Raw genomic sequence first — 17195 nt, 5'->3', positions numbered from 1 at the left:
TACAATGCGCTTCTACATATATTTAATCGTCGCACTTTATTATATTACGCCGTTCCGCGCATATCAGACGTTCTTCGTCGAGCAGGAAAACGAAAAGTTGTTGCCCGGGCGTTTGGGAATTGTGAAACGGAACGCGGTAATGACGTCACACCTTGGTAAACGGAACGGTTCTGGAGAAAAAAGGTTGTCGTCTGGACGTTAATACGATACGCACCCCTGCATTACCGTAACGAGCGCGCGCCGGACGCGCTCGGCGATCGCGAGTGCGATCGTCAGCGTCGGCTCGATTTCGACTTGAGACGCACGTCAGGAAAACGCGATCCTCAAGTGGAGGATGCTCGCGCGCGTAATGAGTGCGCCGGCACGTCGACGACCGATAACGAGTCGTAATAGAAGTGGCGTCGTAAATCACGAGGCGGGAATTTGAACAGGTGTCCGGCGACGCTGAGGTCCGACCTGACGGAGTTTGTCTATGTTGAAGGCGTTACCACCGTCCACGTGTTGTTTAGATAACGTTTCGCATGTGCTGAAGGCTGCTTTGCACCGCCGAAATAGTAGTAACAATGTGCACAGCAGAGGGCTGGCAACGGAAATGTTTTTAGCAAAATCATGTTTTCTCTGCGGCAAAACATTTATCGGGTGTTTCTTAGGGCTTTGGATATAAGTTCGTTTTCTTTAACTGAGTTAATTTTGAAGTTAGTTTTGAAGTTAATGACTCGTAAATTAACCAGGTTTACGGTAAAAGTTACTTAAACAGCTAACTCGATTAAAAGTTAGGTTAAAAATTAAAATTATTGAAGTTAAAAGTCAATCAAAATATTTCTGTTTGCTCTTCGCTATTCGCGTTTGTTACTGCTGTTTTTACTTTTGCAGGATTGTGCTCAGAGCTTAGCGTTATTAGCGAACCACAATTCAGTCAAGCTGGTATGGATACCGGGCCATTATAGTATACCGGGTAACTCCATAGCAGACTACCTAGCTAAATTGAGTGCAAGAACCGACTTGGTGGGATCAGAACCAACTTGCGGGTTAGCATACAGCATTGCTAGAGGCATCATCAAGAAAAGGCTGAAAAATGACTACAATAAATATTGGCAAGGGGTAGGAGTCATGTCTCACTCGAGGTTCCTAATTTCCTATCCAATAAAGATAGCAAGGAAATGATCTCACTAAGCAGGAAGATCAGAATGCTGACGGGAATCATTACGGGGCACTATAACCTGAATAAACATATGCACACAATTGGCATACTACTGTGATCAAAGAGTATCTGAACTTTATTTTTGAAAATCAAAATTACAATTCAATCGTCAAAATTCTTATAGCCTCCTTCAAAGTAGTTCCCATTGCTTGCAACGCACATATGCCAGGCGTTTGATCCAGTCCTGGAAACATCGCTCATACGTGGCAGACGGTACGGCCTTCAATTCGCGCAGCGATTTTCCTTTGATGTTCTCAATCGATTCGAAACGCTATCCGCGAAGTGGTTTTTTCAGTAGGGGGAACAGGACAAAAGTCGCAGGGGGCCATGTCTGGTGAATACGGTGCTTGCGGAGCGACATTTGTTGAGTTTTTTGTCAGAAATTCACGCACAAGTGTCGAGGTATGCGATGGTGCGTTGTCGTGATGCAAAATCCACAAGTTGTTTTCCCACAATTCCGGTCGTTTCTTACGGATTGTGTGCTGGCATGATCCAAATGATATTCCGGCTTCATCTGCTATCTCTCGCGCAGTCAATCGACGATTTTGTAGCACCAATTCTTTCACTTTCTCAATGTGAACGTCATCCGTTGACGTTGATGGTCTTCCAGAGCGTGGGTCGCCTTCAACGGATTCTCGTCCTTCTTGAAACTTCTTAAACTCCACTCAAACGTACTTGTTTTCGATAAACGATCATCGCCATAAGCTTTTTGAAACATTTTGAATGCGTTTGTGAACGAAATTCCGTTTGCAACACAAAATTTCAAACAAATTCTTTGCTCCATATTTTTCGACAAGGTAAAAATCGCCGTGCAGAATAATCTTCACTGACATAAACAACAAAACTGCCACTTTCAAACGGCTTGAAGGAACACCATGATTTTTTCACCAAATGTGAAGGACACGTGTACCAACTTAAGAAAGCAAACGGATTTGATTTACAGAGTACTCGTGATTCTTAAAAAATAAAGGTCGGATACTTTTTAATCACAGTAATACATAATACGGACATGTGCAGGGCTTGTCTGGGTGAAAGAAAAACATCAATCCTGTTCATCCTATCCTATCACATCCTATATCATTGTGAGGCCTATAATTCACAGAAAACTGATTTCTGGGGTTAGATAACATTGAACCAAAGGAAATTCACAAGATGCTCTGGAAGGGAATCATCGACTTTTTTGAGAAATTAGAATTCAATTAGAGCACAATATGCGGTAGAAAGAGGCACAATAAGGCCGCTTTGTAGGCCGCAGTGTATAAGTTCTTTCCAACCTCAAAATCTTATTATTATTATTACTGCTGTTCTTTTCAGCGTAAATCAGACCTGAGGAAAAATAACACCATTGCTATTAACGTTGTTGCCGGCACGTATCCAATTAAATTTTCTGCTGACAACGCTCTTCTTCCAAAGTAAGCAAGTTGATAAGAAAATTATGAGAAAATTTTTTGAATATTTCCAACAAAGTATACTTTTAACAACGTGAGATACTCAAACATTAACGACAAACGTAGGAATCAAAATTATATTTTGCTCAAAACACCAGGATTAAGTAGTAACTAATTAATCAGTTAAGAGTGAAGTTTAAGGATAAAAAACGATTGGCTTATCTTAATCACTTGCTGGGAACAATTATTTGCGGTATTCAAATCGTTTATTCTACAATTATCGATAACGCTGCTACAAACGCACGTTATTAGCAATGTTGTTGCTCGCATAAACCGGATCTAGTTGAAGAATTTAAATACTTTTTTTTTTTCATAAATTTACCAATCGTTTCATCGCGTTAGAACCACCAAAGCGACCAAAATGACCGGTCTGTAATTTATTACAAAAATTCGTCGAATTTATGTAACGAAACATTCTTTAAATTTCGATGGTTGAATAAAACCCGCAGAAATACACTACCGGCCAAAAGTTTGCAGTTATCTACATCTCCACATTTTGTTAGTCAAGGAACGCCTGCCCCCCTCCACCTCCTTACGTAGATGACATTCTTCAGGAAGAAACTCGCTCTTGCGAAAAAGTCGACAGATGAGACTTTTGAGCGCTAGAGGAAACAAACGTTTCCTTGCCTTTGCATAACATACGCTTTCCAAGATCTGCCATTTCGAATGTTCCGGTCAGGTCGCGTTAATCCGGTTGATACTTCCAGTATCAAGGAACTCGTTTCATGCTTCGCGATCCGATCGGACGAAGCCACACGCGCACACATGGCGGCGGCGGCAGCAGGCCGCGCTCGCGAATTTTTCTGCGCGAATGTTTCGCGCGTAGGCGAGACGTTATTTTTGGTTTCCGGAACATGTCCGGCGAGCACGAGCGGGTCCGCGCGCGCTCCCCTCCCCCTCGTTCCCCCCCCTCATGGCCCGTTTATCTTCCTTCCACAGCAACCGCCATTACGTCGTTTCCGCGCGCGCTGCGTAGGAGGATCCGCAACATCCTCTTTCTCTTGCTCTTTCTCTCTCCCCTTCTCTCTTCCCTCGCGCGCGTCTTCCTCGAATGAAGTCCGGTCTTGCAGGACGACGGCCGGACACGACTCGTCTTGAAGCTGATATTCTTCCCTCCTCCCTCTTACCCTTCCTCCTTCCCTCCCCGCTCTTCTGCCGAAGTACTACCCAGGGCGAAGCAAATGAAACGAACCGGTTCGAGAGTTTTTCGTCGGTTCCTCGTCCCGGCGCTCGAAGCAGTGCAGTGCGTGGGCATGCGCTGCGTCGCGCGTGCGCGCGCGCCCGCGCGCGTTTCGTAAATCGCGCATGCGCATTCTGCGCAAGGCACGTTCGTTGCGGCGCATGTTGAGAACGTGCGCGTGAGAAATCCGGTTCGGCTATATCTTGCGCCGTGTCTTGCGCGCTCGTCTCGGCGGATTTTTATCGATAAGGCGGCATTCCAAGTTGGAAAATTCTCACTTGGTCAAGGCGTCGCGCACCAGCGATATTCTGCTGGGAAAAGAATATGTAAACTTTTCACTAATGTTTCCTGCATGACACATCGATAATGCGGAGACGTCGGATCTTTCGAGAGGCCGGTTTCACGATCCGGTTGTACGACTGGACGACAGGAGAGGAAAAATCTCTCTATACTTTCGATGTATAATCTGACATTATATAATTTAATAGTGCTTAATTAATTTTAATTATAGTTGTTTCACACCGCATTAATATATATACACGATGTCCTGTATTTTAAATGTCTCAGGCAAATATCTCGAAAAATATGGAAGATGCGGAAAAATGTTTCAGACAAAAGTTGTTAAAATTAATTGGTAGAAAAAGATGATATGATAAAAAAATTGAGATTTCCATTTAGGAAAAGTAATGATCAGTGAATATTTCGAAAATGGTGTCATCCGTAAACAAGGTACGAGCTACGTAATATAGTTATTTTATGTCCCCTTTGAATACAACTTTTGTCTGAAGCGTTTTTTTTCTAAAATGTTTAGTTTTCGAGATATTTGCCTGAGACATTTAAAATGGGACACCCTGTATATGTATAACGATTAAGATATTAATTATACACAGGGTGTTTAAAAAAAGGGTTCAGGACATTAAAGGCAGATAGTACAGAGATAAAATGGAGAATGAAGTCTTCGTGAACACGAAAAATTAATATTGTCGGAGTTATGAACAATTATTTTAATTTATATATAAAATTTTATCATTTGCGATAGTTTATAGGTAGAATAATAGTTCACTTGAAAGCTACTTGGTCGAAAATTTATATAATTTTCACGAAGCAAGAGAGTTCAGACTTGTAGATTCTTTTCTCCTCTGAGCCAATAATCTCTCAACTGAATAATCATTTGTTCATCATGAAGATAAAGCTTCTCCTAGCGACGAATTTTATAGTTTCCCCAACAACGTGAAATCATCCTGCTGTAACAGTTCTTTTGGAACTTTTTGATGAATGGATATTTGACTAGTGACGTCAGATTTTGAATCAATTTGTATAGTTATATTTACCTCCTTTTTATAAGTTTTATTCCCGCTAAATAAATTATCTTTGCGCTCCTTACAATCGCAAGGACCCTCACGTTGTTATTACGTTGTTTTTGCGGAACGAATCCGCCGGATACTGATCGGGCAGGCGGCAATATTGAACGGAATCAACGTTCTCTATGGAGGACAAGGGCTCTCTCACGAAGGTCGTGCCGCGTATATCGGCGCGTCCTTCGTAAGAAAGCTCACAGGTATCGCGGTGTGTGAATGAACGTTGCCGATTAACTTCATTGTCAAATTTCGTAACCCTCGTCGGTGCTACCTCGACCGAGGCCGCGCTGAGATCCCGAGACGATAGCATCAACTCGCGCCTTTGTTACTTTTTACGAAACGTACACAAATCCGATCCATAATCCGTTTTAAACCTGAAATGCAAATGCGCTCCGTCCTACCGGATGTCTGCCACGTAGATTTCGCCAAGGAAAAGAGATGGGGAAAGAGAGAGAGAGAGAGAGAGAGAGAGAGAGAGAGAGAGAGAGAGAGAGAGAGAGAGAGAGAGAGAGAGAGAGAGAGAGAGAGAGAAAGCGACAGCCGGATTTTTGTACGACTCTGCAAGATTAATCCCATCCCAAGGGGAGGGCGAAGGGGAGGAGGGACGAAATATTCATAGATTCGAAATCGACTTTTTTGTCCGTCGCGCAAGTTTTTGCTCGCAAGCGCAATATGCGTCGGCCTGTCGCCGAGCGATAAGTCGAGTGTCGAGTGAGAACGAACGTCCGTTCGGATACAAACCGGAGACAACCCGTCGCCATTTATTCGGATAAGACGCAGACGGATGATATGCGGCTTAACGAGTGAGACGTCCGCGAAAAACCGTCGGGGCTGCACTTCCTGGGCTGCGAGCGACCGTTGGTCCGTGTCTCGGTTGCTTTTATCGAGCGAAACTCGGCGTCGCGCGTCTTCCCACGAGCGTAGATAGAAGGCTTCTCTCTATCGGAGGAAGTAGCGCGTAATTTTGTGTCGGTGGGCCGGGACTTCCGCGTTTCCGTTCCTGTTGGCGGAGCAAGCGACGAGCCCTCGTATATCGGGGCCAGATAACAGTCGCCGTTAACGTACGCGCCGTCCGCTACGCGACGGCGCTTCCCGAACGGCAGGCCTGTTCCGAAATCGACTTCGGAGACTTTAGTTTTAATCATAAGGTTGGTAGGGTTTGAACAAACTCAGATGCATGCCGTAATTCATCAGCTGATCACGCTTGGACGTTCATAGCCAAGTACTGTTTCGGTTTACAAGCTTAGGTTTGAATTTAATTTAATTGAATTTTGTATTTAATAATATGTGTTATAATTTACTACAATGTATGCTGTAATTTACTATATATATATGTTATAATTTACTTTAATTTTGTATTAGGTGTATGCAAAAGTTTTAGCCTTCTTCTCAACTAATTTCACTCTGATGCAATTTTACTCTAATTATTTTAAATTGGAATATTTTTCCGCCATTTTGTAAGGTTTGGTATTGGACTTTCTAAAACGCCATTCATTTTATGATTCACTGGTGCACATAACCTTAAAAATAAACAAAATGCTGTTTTGCAATAATTCATGCGGCAATCATTTTCAGAATTTTTCCCATTCCATTTCCAGTCATCTTGAACCGTTACTTGGTCAACTTTCAAGCTGTTCTGCAAGTTCTACTTGCATTTGTAACGGGTTTTCATTCAACAACGCTTCCAAACTGTCAGCCTCAAACTTTCGTGGCGTTTCAGAGCGCGGACGATCACTCACGTGAAAATCACCGTCTTTAACGGCGACGAAACCAATATTTACATGTATTGTGGGACCCGATATTTTCCCCAAGAACAGGATAAATGGATTCGCATAATCTAGCAGCATTTTTCCTTTGCTGGAAATCATATCGAATGCAATGTCGAATATACAATTTTTCGTCGCCCATTGTATCATGTTATTTTTAAGGTTATGTGCACCAATGAATTATAATCAACGGCGGTTTAGAAAGTTCAATATCAATTTTACAAAAACTTTACAAAAACACAAAACGGCGGGAAAATATTTCAATTAGAAATAATTACCTTAGAGAGCTGAAAAAAGACTAAAACTTTTGTATATACTTAAAAAATATCAGATAGTGAAATGAATAGATTTTTTATTACTTGATATCTTGATAATTGATCAGCTGATCAGTTACGGTATATGCATGTCTAAGTTAGATTAAGGCCTACCAACCTTATAACCAAGACCAAAATCCCCGAAACCGATTTCCGACCAGGCCTGGTATTCCCCGCGGAAGCGCGCAATTTCCAAAAGTACAGGAGGCGCGTCATTTTCTCGCTGCCGATGGAGAGATCGCGAAAGTCCCGGCTAGTCACCGTGAATGGGCGAGAGAAACATGACGAATCACGCTCCTCGCAAGCAAATATCCATTACAATCGCGTGATTGATTAATCGGAGCGAGGCGGAGGGAAAATATGAGAGGAGGCTACGTCTGATTCGGTGCACCGCTTTATAAGATTAAACGGCCGTCGATCATTCGACAAAGGGGCAACATCTCGCTGAAATAGCCGAGATAATTGCACGGTTTCGAAGAAACGGCCCGGCTAATCGTCAGCCGGTTAAGCCGTGCGCAAGAAGCGACGAGTAACAATCATCTATGATTATCGACATCCGGTTTCTCGGCAAAGCGATCGTCTCGCGAGCGACAACGCGAAATGGGACAATTTCGTAGCGACTGCAACTCCCCCCTCCTTGCCCTGGCTGTCTGTTGCGCGCCGTGAACTCGTCGGAAAGTTGCACCGCATCGTGCAATATATCACGAAGACAGCGTAACGGCGTATGTGATTCGTAAAAAGGCAATGCTTGCGCGCGGGCAAGCTTAGATTGCCCCGCAAGCCGCGCTGATACGTCCGTTACGAAAAGAGTCCGTTCCGCGTACTTCGAAGTGCGTCACGTGCGCGCATGCGCGTGTGTGAGCGAGGTGAAGCAAGTGACGCTGTGAGGTGGAATATAATTTATTTCCGTCGGGTAAACGACACGGTTTTCCTTGACCTTCGAAAGATCACTCATCGTGCGTGAACTCACAGCATTTCCGGGAGAGTTCAGTTGACTCCTCGTCGGTGGGAATTCAATTGCAACAAGTTGCAACAAGCTGCGACACGTGTCGACATCACTCACGGTAGCCGCCGATGAGATCTTAGAGTCTCAGGTTTGGACTTTAAAGGTACTATTCAGAGAAAACGTGTAAAACTGTATAGTAATCCTACTTTAATCCTGGTTTAGTTTGTCCTTCGATAGTCTAGCTTATTTATGGACCAACGATGAACTAAGGCTATATTATTCAGAGACAGTTTTCCAAAATGGTTTAAATTTGGTATCCGGACTGAGGAAGTTAAACTCTTCAAGTATTCATGATAGGGTCTTGTATTTAATCGTCTTAAATTTATCCTCTCTGATATTTCGTAACCAATGAAATGCGATTCGATGATATCGATCTTTATAATTTCGTTTATCCTGTGACGTGACAGAAATCGAGCAGAAAATTTCTCATAAGACAGAATAGTTAATATATAAAGTTGATAAGATTTTCGATTTTTACTTTGACACAGTTTCTATAGCGGTATACAAAGTAGCAGTAACACAAAAATTATTTGACAAATTTAACAAAAGTAATATTATGAAATAATTAACAAAAGTAATAATATAAAATAATTATTATTTACAAATTTATAATTATGTTGATAATAGATTCAAGTATACAATAGCTAATATATCTTTTACATTTTGACTACTCAGTAAACACAATATAAAATTCTGTGGTACTGTTGACACGCACACATAACCTGTATATATGAGAATCCAACAGACAACTTGTTTTCATTCTTTGTCCTTCTTCCTGCCTTACTTTCGACCGTTTATTATTAACCGGTTACAATCTATGTTTGACAAGAAAGAGAAATCTTGAAGACTTTCTTCATACAGATTATGGGTGCTATTCAGAGACAACGCCGTAATAATCCTACTTTAATCTTGGATTAGTTTTTTTAATCTTGGATTAGTTGATCCTTCGATAGTCTAGCCTATTTATGGACCAACGATGAACCAAGGCTATGTTATTTAGGAACAATTTTCCGAAATGTTTAAATTTGGTTTAAATTTGGTAAATCCGGACTGAGGAGGTTAAATCTTTTTGGTATTCATAGTAGGGTCTTGTATTTAATCGTCTTAAATTTATATACTTCGTAGCCAATAAAATGCAATCATCAGGGAATTGTCAAAACGTGATTCTTGAGATTCGTGTTTATATTTTAAGACTCTTTTTTAAAATTGCGACAATAAAATTATTCTTAATTGATACATCGAATAAAATAAAACGAAGTAGGGAGGCTAATTGGACCACAGAGAAAAGCCTCCTGACGGATTCAATGTTAAAAAGAAAGAATATTATCGAGAAAAGATGTACGGACACGAACACGAATGAAGCCAATTGTAGGTTAGGTGATTCTGAACACAAAAAAGTCCTTTACCATTTTGAAAATAAGTAAATTTTCAAGTTATTGATTAAAGGAGCCTCTAAATGTGGTCATTTTCAATTATTAATAACTTAAAAACTATTGCGATTTTTGCAAAATTTGTATCTGGCACTTGACTTTTCCTTTCAGTTTCATCTGATTAATCTTCACAATTTTTCGTTTCCAAAAAATCCCAGACACCCTGTATATACGCCTGTAGCAGTTGAAAGATTAAACCAGTCTTGGACTACCCCCCCCCCCCTAGGTAGTTTAAATTTAAGCTGGGTCTGATACAAAGCAAAATCATAAAAAAGTGTCTCTGAAAACAAACGCTGTTAGTCTCTTTTATTATTATTATTATTATTAGATTACAACCGAAACCGAACTCGTTTTGTCTCTGAATAGCACTTTGAGGAAACGCATCGCTCGTGGATATTCGTCGTGTCGTCAAGTGCCTCGAAATTTTCTCGCCAGCGTATCGAATAATCAACAGCAGATCGAACCGAAGATCCAACGGGCGACTGGAAGCGGCGAGGTGAGAAGCAGAAGGACGACCGTCTTCTATCGATCGTGACGATCTTCCGGAGTATGACAATGCCGTCCTCGATGGTGTTCAAGCACCGAGGGAAAAATGCAACGCGAGTGAGTAACCTGAGTGAATCACTCTCTGTACAGTGAGTTACCCGGCGGTTTACCCTAAACGATAATGCGCGAAAGTCGAGGTAGGCTTCGTTAAAAGCGATGACGCACTCCTTCCTCCTCATTTCGGCTGTCCAGAAGCTGCACAACCGAAATAGTTTCGCTCACACGCGCGCTCGAGACGTGAAAGATTTCGCGGCGCATTCCGCCTTCGTTTTATTTATATCTCCGTTTTTATTCATCATTCGTATTTTTCAACTTATTTTTATCGCGCGCCCCTCGACGAGAGAGAGAGAGAGAGAGAGAGAGAGAGAGAGAGGGAGGGAGAGAGCCTAATAAATCCCGAGCTACAAGGCTTCGGTTCGGAGGAGAGAAAGAGACAGACAGACAGGCAGACAGACAGAGAGGGGGGGAGCTCGGGCGCAACTTTGCTCAAGAGAGCACTTGCCAAGTTTTCGCAGTTGCTTTATGCGACGTTCCGCAAGATCACCGTTCTGCGAATTGCAAACTTCGATCGATCTTATGTAGACTTGAATTAACCCTTTGAGGCACGTATTTTTCAGAAAATTCGAATCACATGAAAATTTATATGCAGGAGTTTCTGGGGTCGCTGATGACGAATCCGTTATCAAATTTTCGACATTCAAGATGGCGGCCACAAATATGAAACATCGCGATAACTTCGGTGACATCGGTGATTCGTAATCAGCGACCTTGAAAGCTAACCAAAGTACAATTTCAGCTAATCATATAAAAATTTTATGATCCGCCACCCTGGAAAATAAATTTTAGAATTTGGACTTTAGATTCGTAATCAGCGACCTCAAAAACTAACCAGAGTATAATTTTAGCTAATTTAATAAAAATTCTATGATCCGCAATCTTGAATCCGCCATCTTGGAAAATTAATTTTGGAATTTGGACCTCAAATTCGTAATCAGCGACCCAAAAACCCCCAAATCTTGATTTTGAGCAAAAAATTTACTCATAGTTCGTAGAATATGATTCTTTTTCTGTAAAAATATGAATTGTTCACACTTTGTTTATTTATAATAAATGGACAACTTATGCAAAGCACTTTTCAACCTTTCACGTATGTTCTCATATCATATAAGAAGCTAAAAACGCAAAAACTATGCCTCAAAGGGTTACTTACCACCAACTACTTACCACTATGCCTCAAAGGGTTAATTGGACAGAAGTTAATCGCATACAGTTAGATACGAATCGCGGACTTTCGTTCGCGCGCAACTCCAAGTTGCGACGCGACTCTCGTCAGCGCGAAACAAGTGCGTCGCGCCGAGCTTTTCTTTTTTATCGCCCGCTCACTCGTCGACCGATTATTAGATAAGCCCATCGCGAGCCACGTGAGTCACGATTCGTCATTGAGAAAGATTCGACGAAGGGTGACCGTCACTGCTAACGATCCTGACGGAGATGTCGTTCGGAGAGGAATGCGCGATCCGTCAGAGGACCGCCGCGCTCATCTCGGCAATCTCCGTCATTGTGTGCCAATCGCCGAGTGGGATCCCGGATACTTCCCGATGACTAATTTGTCTTCGATGGCGGTGACGCGCAATTAGCTGCTCGCCGCCGAATCGCTCGCGAAGCCGCGCGGCGCGCGATAATGGCGATAACAGCATCGCTCGGCGTTCGCACCTTGCCGAAAAACTTCGTCGGCATGACGAGCGGCACGTACGCGCGTCACACACACACACACACACACACATATACACATGCCTCGACGTAGCGTCGGGGTATTAGCGGTTGTTAGGGGTTGTAGCGTGTGACGAGTTTCACAAGATCACAGCCGTCTCGCGCTCAGGTTTCGAGACGTTTCCCGACTTGTCCGATTGTGACGTCGATTTGTGCGCGAGAAAGTCGAGTGTCTCGACAATATTTCATCAGTCGTGCGTCGTAGAGTCGTCAATAGTTACCCTTGAATGCACGCACTTGACATTATCTCATTGTCAACGATGCTACCGACGACGACACGTTATCGCCGGAAAATGGGGAAGATAAATAGGAGAAGCGTGAAAACACAAAGTGATAGAAGTTCTAGATTGTCGAATCGAAGCAACGGTGAATCACGACAATTTCCAAAGCTGACTCTATCTCACGGAAAACGCTCGGGACTTTGGAAATTGGAAGCCATTCGCCGGATCGATCGACGATCTATTTCGGTGACGCAAGTATTCGGGAGCTGCGGCGCACCGGAAGCCGCCCGGACGTTCAAAGACATCGGTAATCGCCGAATCAATCCGCTCGGGACATTCATCGCTCGTTCCTTTTAGATGACACTTTTCTCGTCCTTAATGAAACTTCGCAGTCGAAGCGGAAGAGAGCGGAACTTTTTCGGAATAATCTGCTCTGAAAGCAAGAGAGAGAGAGAGAGAGAGGGGGGGGAGAGAGAGAGAGAGAGAGACTGATAGTTTTTGCTGCTCGATTATAATATAATATTTATTATATCATATAATATATAAATCATATATATATATAATATAATAATATAATATATATATATATATATTATATATACAGGGTGTCTCGGATCTTCTGGAAACGAACAATTATGAAGGTTAATCAGATTAAACTGAAAAGAAAAGTCAAGTAAATATTGTAATATGCCATTTTGCAAAAATTGCAATAATTGTTAAGTTATTAATGACTGAAAATGACCACATCTGGAAGCTTTTTTAATCAATAAGTATAAATGTAATTGATAACTTAATAACTATTGCGATTTTTACAAAATAGTACATAACTTTTCTTCTCAGTTTGATCTGTTTGATTTTCACAGTTGTTCGTTTCCAAAAGATCCCGGACACCCTGTATATGATATAATATTATAATATAATATTTTGTTTATGGATTTGCAATTAATACCGTCTATAAAATCGTGTAACTTTGAAATACATACTAATGTATCGATATTCTTGATTTAAATTATACAGAATGTAAAAAAAAATGTTCAAGACTTCAATTTTTTGCACTCGAGGGATATTTCCACATTTCCTTCCAGTAACTCGATAATTATAAGTGTAATTTCTAAATTCCTAGGAAAACTAAACTAAACGAAAAAGGGTCTTTATTTCTTTTAATATTGTCGCCGCATTTTATCGTTTTATTGCTCTTTGTTTTTAGATTTTTTTCGTGCCAGTGCAGCTGGCATTCCGATTTACCGGAATAAATGTTCATGCCAGCTGTGCTGGCATCCCGAGTGCAAAGGGTTAAGGCAGTACTCACAAAATGGAAGGAAAAGATTCTAATAAACATGGATCGAAAAATTAATATTGGAGTTGGAGTTATGAACAATTATTTATTTCAATTAAAGCGAGTGACTTCGATATTAATTTCTCGATCCATGTTCATTAGGATATTTTTTTCTTTTATTATGTGAGCACTATTTGCCTTTAAAGGCCTTTTTTTAAACATCTTCTGTATAATATTACATACAAATAATTGCGTGTGAACGAAGCGACAGTCGCGAAATTCTCGCCACGGGAAAAGGCTGGTGCGAACATTGCGCTCGAGCTTGGGACGGACTCTCGAAGCCGCTTCGCGCAATCAGTCGAGCTGTGCTAGTAATCGAAATCAATCCGAAGATACGTTGTGGGGGGAAGAGAGGGAGACAGAGAGAAAGGCGTGCGTTAATCGCGTGATTGTTTAGCGAGACGCAAGCTCCGCTTCCGATCATTCCATTTACTTGCGAGTGAACCGTAGTCACTGTGTCACATGACGAAACACTCGAACACTCGATGACACCAATTCTTGAAAAGGAGGGGGGAACGTCTATGAGTGGAAAATTCGGTTAAGAAAACCGACTTACGAGACAAGATATTTGATGATTTTGTCAGACTCCCATGAGAAAGAAAGATTTGCGGAAAACGATTTGCGCCGCAGACTGCCCCAGAAGGATCATTGTTTTCCCTTTTTTTTCTTACTAATGAGAGAGAAACACGCGTCAAGGTTTTTCACCGACCTGCTAAGAGACCAGATTTCCCGACCAATTGTCGTGAATGCACAGCAGTGTCGCCTTTCTGAACAAAGAGAACATTCACGGCTTTGTCCGATTGGTCGTAAAGATGAGGCAATATGAAAGACTATAAAGTAATATGAAGTTTAATTCACAGTGAAAAAAGACCGCTAGAAGGGAAACTGTAATTAGCTGTGTATTTTTGGTAAATTGCCTAATATCGAACACTTTAACGCGCTAATCGTGTGTTCTGCTGCTAAAATGAAGAAATTGAAATAGAAGCGCAGTCGATCTGGCTTCTAAACAAAATTTAGTAGCAGACGTCTGACGACAAATTTCTTGGGTGTTTGTAGATTAACCCATTAACGCCCAAAAGTCCTAAAATATTAGCCTTACTTTGCAACTGTATTTTATGTAGAGAAACATATTATATAAGGTTGGAATAGCATTTCCTTATGTTTTTGGGGTCGTTCTACAAGATTCCGGCATCAGAACTCGTTTAGATTCACAATAAAATCCAATATGGCGGAATTTTTGGAAAAAAGTTGTGAAAAATCGACAATTTTATTTTTTATAAGCTTGGTTTCGTATTAAAAACGTTACTTTGATATAGATACAAGTGTCACATCTTGTCTCAAAAATGTTGAACTTTCAAGGTATACATTGGTGAAAATGTGAGTTCAAGATGGCTGCCTCAAAATGACGGTTTGAGCGAGAAAACTTAAAAAATAATATATTTTTAGAATAACTTCGCAAAATTCTAATATTTAGCATCAATTTAGTATCCAGGGTATTGATTTTAGGCTATTTCTTTAGGATTAAATTAGGATTAAATATTTAGGATTAAATCTTGTAGCATTTTGCAACTAGATTTCTAGTTAGTAATTCCGAAGGACCGGCGAGTAATCGCGAGTAATCGCGAGCATCAATGCTCTTGAATCGATAAGTAAGATAAATGTCCTAGTAACCGGATATGTAAGTATAGGACATTACAAGAAATACAATATACAATACAATATATAATATTAAGAATAGTTTTGATATAAATATTTGCACTTATTCGAAAACTTAAGATTCCTTTAAGTAAAGAAATATGATTTAAACCAATGTATATACCTATTATTAATGAAATATTTACATAAGTAATGAAGAGCATTAATGTATCAGTGACCGGACAGTTGAAATAGGTTATGGATAATGTTCGGATATATTTGTCCCAGTGTCTGGCCGCAGTTAGAAAATAAATATGTGCTAACGGGAAATAATATAAATATAGATGATCTCTTAATGAATTTATTAACGATTGACCATTATTTTTCCAAACCATAGATGCGTAATTATTTAATTAATTTTTATTTTAACACAAAAGTATCAAATTGGGTACATTTTTTTCCAATTAATCCTCAAATATTGGAATTCCTTTTACAATAATTATTACTTTTATTCATTATTGTTAAAATAAATAGTAAATATTTTTTTCAGAGTAGTCGGATATTGGGACGTTTACCTTACGTGGTTATTCGCAAAATGGCGGGATGGTGGGAATTTTTTCTCCGCTTTGACCCGATTTGCACACGCAGGGATTCGCGCGTTATCGTGAAACACCCGGTGTATCATATACGATTGTTACGGATCGCGGACGCAGAGTGTCAGAGGAGCACAGCCTCCGTCGCGGCGATCGAAACAAGCCTGGTTATTGATCGAAACGTCGCGCGCTGAAACAAGTTTCGCTATCGATCGAATCGAGAGAGAGAGAGAGAGAGAGAGAGAGAGAGAGAAAGAGAGAAAGAGAGAGAGAGAGAGAGAGAGTCCGGAGACAGACAGAAGCGACTGGCCTGGCTCATGCTTGAAAATGCATGCAATATCTCGAATGGCTTGTACGTTTTTATTAATCGTGCTGCTGTTTGCAAACACACGTCGCGATAATGGATCGCCGCTGTCGAAACGACCAAACGATAAAACGACACGGTCGCGGGCGATTTTCCGGATCTCGTGAAACAGCTGGCTTGCGATTCTGCGATATATCGCGAGCGCTGTGATTCTCTTTTTCTCAATCAATTGCAATGCGACCATAGACGTATAATAACTAGACCGCGCATTCGGTCGAAAAGTCGCCAAACATTAGAAAGAGAGAGCATGCTTTGGGCTACCATTCTGTCTTCGTCTGATAATGTCTGGAGTGGAGATTACGTGTATCGTTCCGCTCCCTTCTACCTACCTTTTACGTCCCTCGGCAAACTCTTTTTTGCCCTACCACGCGTCTTTAGACAAAGATAGAATGGTACAGCACCTATCTCTTTCTAATTTCTGACGCGTTCTAGCAAAGAGAGATGTTGCGACCGCGCGGTCTAGATATTATACGTCTATGAGTGCGACGCACAATCGGACTTTGACCGTCAAATCGAGCCTGCGACTGGAAAGCAATACGCCGCCGAAAAAATCGCCTGCAATTCCGGCAAATATTTGGAAATATTTCTGCACTAAAAAAAAAAAGAACTGAAGCCTTTTTCGTAAAGATCAGCGCAACAGACTGCAATGAGAAAATATATATACACATTTTTTTAAAAGGGGGATTTTTGTAGGAAAAAATTGTTGTAGCTTTATTACGCTACGACAAATGTTACATTTAAGAGTAATTTCTTACATTTTTTAACTTAAGGTCAGTTCATTAGATTTCGTTTGGTTGAGTTAGGTTAGATTAATTTTGCAAAGAGATGTGCAAACTCGTGTGTGGATAGTCTAAATTCGGTTTTGCAGCGAAAACCTCTCGAAGACTCGCACACATGTACCCTTCTATAGCTTCTTTCATGGATTATCATAGAAAAGCGCGATTCTCGGTGCAGTAATATCTCCAAACACTTGCGACTCCGCGACTCCAAATCAGGAGTGACGAAGAGTCGAGTTGATGCGATACGA

General features: G+C 41.1%; 2 protein-coding genes across 4 annotated transcripts in view; one reads left to right on the top strand and one right to left on the bottom strand.

The window, feature by feature from the left end:
- Positions 1–17195, bottom strand: part of LOC105182403 (probable RNA methyltransferase CG11342) — a 48484-nt gene that overhangs the window by 25195 nt on the left and 6094 nt on the right. The gene's annotated exons all lie outside the window — the stretch shown is intronic.
- trbl (tribbles pseudokinase 2) overlaps positions 10070–17195 on the top strand; it is a 45300-nt gene continuing 38174 nt past the window's right edge. Inside the window, exon 1 of the mRNA XM_025297697.1 lies at positions 10070–10306. The gene's annotated coding sequence lies outside the window, so the exon portion shown is untranslated. The remainder of the gene's footprint in view (positions 10307–17195) is intronic.

Source organism: Harpegnathos saltator, unplaced genomic scaffold (genome assembly GCF_003227715.2).
Source record: "Harpegnathos saltator strain DR-91 unplaced genomic scaffold, Hsal_v8.6 scaffold182, whole genome shotgun sequence".
Classification (NCBI taxonomy): domain Eukaryota; kingdom Metazoa; phylum Arthropoda; class Insecta; order Hymenoptera; family Formicidae; genus Harpegnathos; species Harpegnathos saltator.
Note: the sequence above shows the minus strand (reverse complement) of the source record. Positions and strands in the feature narration are given on the sequence as shown.